Raw genomic sequence first — 8,996 nt, 5'->3', positions numbered from 1 at the left:
ACAGGATGTTTTGCTCCCAGAAGTAGATGACGCCACTCTGTCAAAGTTTGACGGATGGCTAACAGCTCCTTTTCCAAAATAGAATAATAATTCTCACTGGGAGTTAGGGTTCCTGAAAGATAAGCAATGGGATGTTCTAAGTTATCCTCAAATTTCTGCTTTAGAACTGCTCCTATGGCGTAGTTAGAGGCATCCGTCTCCACTAGGAAAGGTCGATTGATGTCAGGTTGGTCCAGGATGGGGGCTTGTGTAAACTCTGCCTTCAATCGTTGGAACACTTCATGTTGGGCTGCTGTCCAGAGAAAGGGAGTTCTTTTTTCAACAATGTAATGATCGGTTGAACTATCTCAGAAAAGGAAGGTATGAATTTCCGGTAAAAGTTGGCAAGTCCCAGGAAGGATTGAATCTGTTTCACGGTAGTTGGAACAAGCCAGGATAGTATGGCTTTTACCTTTGAGTGATCCATTCCAATTCCTTCTGGACTAAGGACAAATCCTAGATAGTGAACAGTAGAGACATGGAAAAGGCATTTCTCGGGTTTAGCCAGGAGCTTGTGTTCACGTAGCCGCTGTACGCTGCCTTAACTCGCTCTTCATGCTTAAGATGGTCCTTGGAGTATATCAGAATATCGTCCAGGTAAACTATGACGAAGAGGAACAGCATATCGGAAAACACCCTGTCCATGAAACATTGGAAGACCGCTGGGGCATTGGCGAGTCTGAAGGGCAAAGTGACCAAAGGGTGTTCTAAAGGCTGTTTTCCATACGTTACCCTCCCTAATATGGATCAGATGGTAAGCACCTCTGAGATCCAATTTTGTGAAAACTACAGTTCATCTCACCACTTCCAGGATATCTGAGATTAAGGGCAATGGGTAGCGGTCCTTGAGGGTGCATTGATTTAAATCACGATAATCAAGACAAGGCCTAAGCTCTTTAGTATCTTTCTTGGGAACAAAAAACAACGAAGCTCCAGCTTGAGATTTGGATGGTCGTATGGTGCCATTTTCAAGGTTGGTATCCAAGTATTCTCGGAGGGCCCTTTTCTCTGGTTCGGATAAAATGAACATCCTTCCAAAATGAATCACTGCTGAGGGTTCAGTATCAATAGCACAGTCTTCAGGTCTGTGAGGGGGTAGGGCCTGAACTATGGCAGTTGAAAACACATCAGTGTAATCCTGATAGGCCCTAGGAACCTGGATGATATTTGAGACCATGAATGGGCCTTGCTGGTCTGTCAGCGTACCTTCGGAAGATGTTGATGAGGAATCCAGGGATAGACAGTGAGAAATGCAATGCTCGGGACCAAGAAACAAGGATCCTGCTGTCCAGTTGATGTATGGGTTGTGCTTCTGTAACCAGGGCATACCCAGTAACATTGGGTAATGAGCAGACTTTATGATGTCAAATGTGATCACCTCTCAATGATGGTTTATCGAGAGCTGGATCTCTTTGGTTTGTAGGGTTATGGGTCCTGAAGAGAGAGGTCTTCCATCGATAGCCTCTACAGGTTGCATGATGCCTCGAGTTTCATATGGAATGTGGTGGGTAGTGACCCAATCTTGATCTATAAATATCCCCATGGCTCCACAATCCATCAATGCCAAAATGGGGTAGGTTTCGTTCTGGGATGTCGATAGAAAGGCCTGCAAGATCACAAGATTGTTTTGTCCAGGAGAGTTCAAGGATGGAAAAGATGTGGAGCAAACATCTCTCTCCCGAAGCTGTGCTCCATGTAGGATCGGGAGCTGGCATTTCCCGAACGCCGTGGAGGGGCTAGGGGACATTCTCTCACAAGATGTTTGTCTGAGGCACAATACATACACAGCCCAGTGTCAATTCGTCGCATTCTTTCTTGCGGGGATATGGGTCCGCGGAAGGCCCCCAGTTGCATGGGTTCTGGGTCAGTAGTGGGGACAGGAGTGGACTCAGCTTTAGAGGAAGGTTCTATGGAGGTCTTCTGGTAAGGCATTCTAGTCTTCTTCTTTTCTGCCTTCCTTTCCTGGATACGGAAGTCTATCTGTAAAGAGAGGTCCATAAGAGCCTGGAAGGAACCTGGGCGAGCCACTCTGGCTAGCTCATCTTTTATTTCTTCATTCAGTCCTCTTCGAAAAAGGGTAAAGCAGGATTCTGAGGACAAATCTGCTTCTTTGGCCAGTTGCTTAAAGCGTGTCACATATGTAAGCATATCCTGGGAACCTTGTTGGAAATCCAGTAGGCATTCCTGTGCACTGTAGACCTGTTCTGGGTGGTCAAACATGGTCTTTAGAGCCCGTACGAATCCATCGTAGTCATCCAGGAGGGCATCTCCAGAATTAACTAAGGGCGTAGCCCAAGTTAATGCATTCCCGAAAGATGCAAAATCATAAAGCCCACCTTTGCCCTGGTGGTAGAGATGTAGTAGGGCTTAAAGGTAAAGTGGACTAAACACGAATCCAGGAATCCACGAAGGTTTTTTGAAGAACCGTCGTATTTATCTATTTCTCCGCCCAGCAATACGCTTTCCTTGGTCACGGGGAATCATGGGACAGGACTAATTGTTTTAATGTGACATTCTCGGCTTTAAGATTCTGTACTTCTGTTGTTAACTCCTGCATGCCACGCATGAGGTCTTGAACTGCCGCCTCCATGTCCGTATCAATTTCAGTTTGTTGGCGTCTCAATCTGTCACAGGTTTCCCCCCTTCTCACCTGTCTGTGTTGTTTATTGGACTTCTTTGAAGGCGTCTTCTTGCGCACAGTTCGGGTCTTGTATAACCCTGTGCGAACGTCCTCGGGTTCCAGCGTGCGTTCAGCGTTCCGACTCCTGGAACGTTCAGAATGTCTGGGAAGTCCTGGAAAATGATGAAGAGTGTACTCGGAGACGGGTACACGGAGATCCGGGTTGCAAGAGGTAATAAGAGGAAGGGAATGAATGAGGAGGTAAAAAATAGGTGCCAGGAACCAGGAATCAAAAGGAGTTAGCGAGAGCGAACTACGGCAGCACACGTCTGGCCACTGCAAGCGGTAGCGTTGTGATGCGTAGGGCCACGGGGGCGTGTCTTCTTTATAGAACGTGCTGCGTCCGATGCGGAAGCTGGTAAACAACATTCAGTGTTTGACGGCCATGTTGGGAGTACAGCTGAGTGCAAGCACCTAAGTGTGTGGGACCAGGAAGTCCAAAAGGGACGCGTCCGATGGTTCATGACAGCTAGGTCCTTGATCGCTCGTGCGATAGATAGCGCAGATCTCATCTCCTCTAATCAACTTGGTTTTCTAGCAGCCACAAAAACGTGGCGTCACCCAGCAGCAGGACCTTCCCTCATGCTAGCACTACCTGAAAACAACACAATCATTAGAGCCGACAGAACCACAGCAGAGGCGGAGGGGTCGCATTGATCGCCAAAAACCAACTTGGCCTCAGAGATCTTGTCAGCCAGCCTATCCCATCAGGGGAACTCCTCTCGGTCAAACTCCCCCTTTCATCCGCTCATACACTACTAATCCACCTTATGTACAGACCACCTGGCCCCTTGTCCTCCTTCGAAGAAGCCATTACACATCTACTCACCCAGAACACTAAACCCAGTACACAATTCATGCTTCTGGGTGATCTGAACCTAAGCCTACATGATCCACAAGATAACAATGCCTTAGCCTCTCTCTCAGAATTAGGCTTCTCTCAGCGCATCTCCGAACCTACTCATAGCAAAGGCAGAACCCTCTATTGGGTTGCTGATCTTAACTGTAACACAAAAATCATCTCAAATTCCCTGTGAGCATGGTCAGATCACCACGTCATTTCCTTCAAAATCCATGACATTAGTAACCCGCCTCAACATGGTCAACAAGTCCCACCTGCCTTAACCAGAAACAACCACCTTCTCACCGGGAGAGCATACTCCTGCTCTTCCAGCCCATCACCAACCCACACAAGTACTTTGATAAGGACCCCACCAACATGGTGGACCTCTACAACCAGAATGTACTCCAAGCCCTTGACCAAATAGCTCTGCTCAAATTGAGAAAAGCCAAGCCTATAGCACACCTTAACAAATGGTTTCCACTAGACTTAAAAGCCCTCAGCAAAGATAAAAGATGCTCAGAAGCTATCTGGAAAAAAAAAACTCAAGCCAGAATAAGGAAAAGTTCAACAATGTTTCCAACATCTATAAAGCGGCCATCTTGAAAACAAATAGTGACACTTTTAATAACAGAATCCAGAACGCCAAGTCCAGATCCAAAGAGCTCTTCTCCATCCTCAAAGAGCTTGAGTGACCTATCTCCCCACCTGGCTCGTGCATTAAAGACACCTTGTTGTGCGTTAACATTCAGAAGGCACTTCTTGACAAAATCACACTATTACAAACGGAAATTTAAGTCACAAAACTCAGCCTCACACCGAATGCCAAACCTAGCGAACTCCAATCTATTCCCGCTAACCCCTGTTGCCTATTCGAATTCTCCCCAATCACGACCAAAGAGGTAGAAGCTATTATTGCTAGTCTTAAACCCTCCAGATGCCAGGGAGACATCTGCCCAGCTACTATTAAAAAAGAGGGTACTAAGGAACTTGCTCCCTTTATCACATCATTAATTAATTCCTCTTTCGCCTCATGCTCTGTTCCAAAAAATCTTAAAGAAGCTTGGTTCATGCCTCTCATAAAAAAAATGCACCTCGACCCTAGCGTACCAACTAATTACGGACCAATAACAACTGACCCCTTTCTCTTAAAGATACTGGACAAAGCAGCCTATATCCAAATACAGAACCATCTGGAAAATAATAACCTCTTAGGCCTCAGACAATCTGAATTTAGGCCAAGACATGGTACTGAGACTGCACTCTTGGACTTAAAAATCCATATGGATGAAGCTAGGGACAACAGAAATCCTGCCCTACTTCTATTACTCGACCTGTCGGCAGCCTTCGATTTAGTAGATCATAATATCCTAACCACACATCTGACTGCAGCAGCCTCTTTCTCCCTTAAAGCGGCTGCATGGGTCCAATCCTTCCTCTCTGATGGAACAATGAGGGTTTTCTCTACCATCAGCCGCAGCAGACCCCTCACCTATCACCTGTGGTGTCCCACAGGGCTCCTGCATCTCTCCAACCCGATATAACATTTTTACAAAACTTCTGTCTGACCACCTTGACGACATGGGCGTCCCGTACACAAATTATGGGGACGATGTGCAAATTCTCATCACTCTCTCAGGCTCATACGATAAAGACTCCTCACTCCTAAATGAAATTTACCTCACAATCCAAGCCTGGATGGCTGAGCATGGTCTTTGCCTCACTGACGACAATACCGAGTTACTACTCATCGGCTCCAGGCACTGCCTCAATAAACTAGATCCCCAATACACTTCATTTAACATTGATGGGAATAATATAAAAAGTGTCTAAGGATGCCAAAACACTTGGTGTCTATTTAGACTCCACCTGATCCTTGACCAAACAAGTCAATGCTACAGTGTCATCAACTGCCTATACTTCTAAACTTATAAATGCTTGCAGAAACTTCCTGTCCACCTTCAGCTGTATCACGCTTGCAAGAGCTCTTATACTCTCCAAACTGGACTACTGCAACAATCTATACTTAGGCACCAGCAAACGTAACCTAAATAAGCTACAAGTTATGCAAAGCAACGCCCTCAGATCAGCTCTAAATATTCCCCACTCCAAACACATATCTTAAGCAAGGCGCAATTCTAACTGCCTTCCAATACAAGACAGGATCACGTTCCGTACCTTAAAGATCACTCACAAATGTCTCTCTAATTCGGCCCCTAAATACTTAATCAATAAATTCTCTAGAAAGGAATCAGACAGACCGACCAGATCGAACTATCTTCACTGCCTTTACATCCCAAATTTCAAATTGTTGAAGGCAGGCGGGTCTAGCTTCCCAGTGCTGGCAGCTAAAACCTGGAACTCTCTGCCCCCTGCTTTAAGAGCCAAGCCTTCCTTTCCTTCCTTCAGAAACAAGGTAAAATCTCGGCACTTCTCCCATCTGATCTAATGATACATGACCATACTTGATTCTACACGAGGTGTGCAGTATGCTGCTCTGCTCACTTTGTACAAAAGAATCTGCATCTAGATATGTATCACTAGACGGCCCCTATCGTTGCCCACCAGGCTCATGCCGGTATAATATTCTGTATATAACTTGTATAGTACCCTCCAAGTCACTGCATTTATCTGGCAATACTATGGGCCTCATTACGACTCAGGCGGTAAGGGGTTTACGGCGGCGTAAACAGCGCCGACCCTTACCGCCTGATTCCGAGGTCCCTTAGCGCCATGGAGGTTTTAACACCTGCTTTTAGCAGGTGTTAAAATCCATGGCGCTAAGGGACCTTGATGTTAATTACGCCACCGTAATTTACGGCGGCATAATTAACGCCTTCTCCACTCCCATTATGCCCTATGGGGCAAAAATGGGAATGGGGAAGGGTAAATGGGGATTGGGGACTTACCGCCCCGCCAACCTCGGAATGGGGCGGTAAGTCCGCCAACCACCATGGCGTAAACGTAGTTTACGCCATGGTGGTAAAGGTACGACCCAGGCGGTAACTTACCGCCTGGGTCGTAATGAGGCCCTATGTATTTAACTGGCAATTTTATGTATCTGCTGGCAATATTATGTATTTGCACACGCTGCATTTTACTGTATCTTAGTGCCTCTTTATCAGACTGCTGTGTGTTCTTGTAATTAACTGTATCATTATGTAACAATTGTTGAACATGTAAGCTAAAGCACCAAGATACCTCCGGGTTTGGTGAGCTATATAAGAAAATAAACGAAACTAAACTAAACTGAACTAAGGCTTTGTCGTGCTGGTCCAGGAGGTGCCAAACACCAGGATGTCGTCACTGTAATTAAATGCGGTGGGCACTGGTTATATAAGTCTACGAATGGTTTCCTGGAATATCTCCACTGCGGAGGATATCCTGAAGTTCAGCCGATTATAGCAGAAAAAGTCTCTTGTGTGTTGCAAACATGGTGATGGGTCTGGAGACTGGGTGGATCACCAACTGGTGGTACCCCTGGTTGAGGTCTAACTTTGAGAACCAGGTGGCCTGGTTTAGGCTGACCATCATGTCTTCGAGGTTTGGGACAGGGTGTCTCTCCCTCTGGATGGAGTCGTTTGGTATGTGCATGTCGACGCAGAGACGTATTCAGCCATTTTCCTTTGGGACAACCACCAGCAGTTATACCCACAGTGTCGGGCCTTGCACTCTTTCGATTATCATTGTCCAGGAGAAGTTGCAGTTGGTGTGTTACTTGGGCTTGCAACTGAAAGACGACCCAGCGTGGATGTTGGGGTACTGGGGTAACCCTTGGATCAATGTGTAGGGTGATGACCACATCTCTGAGCATGCCCACCTCTTCAAATAGTGCTGTGGAGGAAGTCTTGCGTGTCTGAAGTGACATTTCTTGTCAGGTTAGTGCATGTAACTTGCGCCGGGGACCCTTGGACGACTTTAGATTGGTCATAGTCTATGGCTATTAGGGCCAGTGCCCGTGCTTTGTGAAAGCTCAGTAGGCAGTGGCCAGTTGGGGGGCTTTGTATGACGTGGATGGCTGTGGACACCATCTTGCCCTTGTGCTGCAGGTTGTAATGAAATTGTCAGGTGGACCGAAGTGGATGTATCACACCCCATTAGAATATGTGGGCTTCAGGTGGGCCCAGTGGGTAGCTGTCCTTGCCTGGTGGAGGGTTTCGTTCATGGCATTTATGGTCGTGCCCGTGTTCACTATGAAGTCATGCATCCCCCTAGCATGTCACGTGTCCTCTCTTGAAGGTACCAGTGTCTCCCTTGTAACCATCCGAAGGGCGGCCAAGAGGGCACGTGGCTTCAGTAACTGCCATGCATTGCACCACCTCGGCACGGGGATATTTCTGACTGGGCCATGGAGGAATTTTTTTTGTTATTATCTAAAACGTTGCTTTTCTCAAGTGGCCTGAGTTGAGCCTATCGTGAGAGGCTCTCTGTGGTGTTATTTGGAACTCTCTAGGAAACGCTGCATTTGAGGGAGGGGTGTTTTTTTCCAGCGGATGTGGGGAGAAAGCACCAAGTCACGCACGCAGGACACCACAAGTGCAAGGCAGATAAACAGCTCCGCGCCTCTGTGTGAAGGCGGCAGGAGGGAGCGGCAGGGGGCAGGAAGGAGGCCAGCAGAGACCAGCAGCCACCCACAGAACAATACACCCCGGGCAGAGGAGGCCTGCTGTGTGACAGGGCATCGCGGCCCACGCCTGCTGGTGACATGGTGCAGGCGCAGAACAGTGGCGCGTGACTTCCTCAGCCCGGGAGGTGAGTCTGTTGTGAGGGAAGGGGTGCAGGTGCGCTGCTGCTGGTTGCGCTGAACACATTATGCTGTCACTCCCTTCCTTGAACGTGTACTGTGCGTCGGCGTGGACTGGCTTATTCGGAACTCTGTGCACCCTGGGCCCTTTTTGTGCGGTATCCCATTTTAATTTCAAATATTCTCATAGGAAAAGTGTTGGGCATGCTGAAAGTGTGTAATATGGGGCCACTTTGAAAATGATTTCCGGGGCCCCCTTTGGCTCCCACTCCACCCCTGGCTGTGTGTGATGTGTAAGATTGAAAGGTTCATCTTTGCACCATACCTGCCCTGTGCGTGAGAAAGGCTTCTGCTGCTGCGGCGGCCTGTGCTCTAATTCTCCTTGTGCTGCTGCATGTAGTGCACTGTGCTGTACTGTGCTGTGTGTGATGTCTGTGTGGGAGGCCCTTGCACTGGTGGAGAGTCTGCTGGATACCCGAGCTGCCCTGCGCATAACGGAAGCTTATGCCTCTGCTGTGTGTGCTGTCTCTGTTCTTTGTGAGGGAAGCTTGCACTGCCACATGTGTGTGTCAAGCGTGCAGTCAGTGTTGCTTTCCAAGTAGTACATTTTCTGTGTGTGGGAAGCAAACGTGCAGTGCTGCTATACATAGTACACGTTTTTCTGTGTGTAAGTTTGTGTGTGTGTGTGTGTG

The 8,996-nt window shown here is 47.6% G+C and overlaps 1 protein-coding gene across 2 annotated transcripts in view; it reads left to right on the top strand.

Annotated features, from left to right (window-relative positions):
- Window positions 1-8,116: 8,116 nt before the first annotated feature.
- Window positions 8,117-8,996, top strand: part of GP1BA (glycoprotein Ib platelet subunit alpha) — a 101,931-nt gene continuing 101,051 nt past the window's right edge. For both annotated transcript variants that reach the window (XM_069643895.1, XM_069643875.1), the window contains exon 1: window positions 8,117-8,312. The gene's annotated coding sequence lies outside the window, so the exon portion shown is untranslated. The remainder of the gene's footprint in view (window positions 8,313-8,996) is intronic.

The sequence above is a fragment of the Ambystoma mexicanum genome, chromosome 1p (assembly GCF_040938575.1).
Source record: "Ambystoma mexicanum isolate Mex_15411 chromosome 1p, UKY_AmexF1_1, whole genome shotgun sequence".
Taxonomy (NCBI): domain Eukaryota; kingdom Metazoa; phylum Chordata; class Amphibia; order Caudata; family Ambystomatidae; genus Ambystoma; species Ambystoma mexicanum.
The sequence above is the reverse complement of the archived record's forward strand: the minus strand, read 5'-3'. Positions and strand labels throughout refer to the sequence as shown.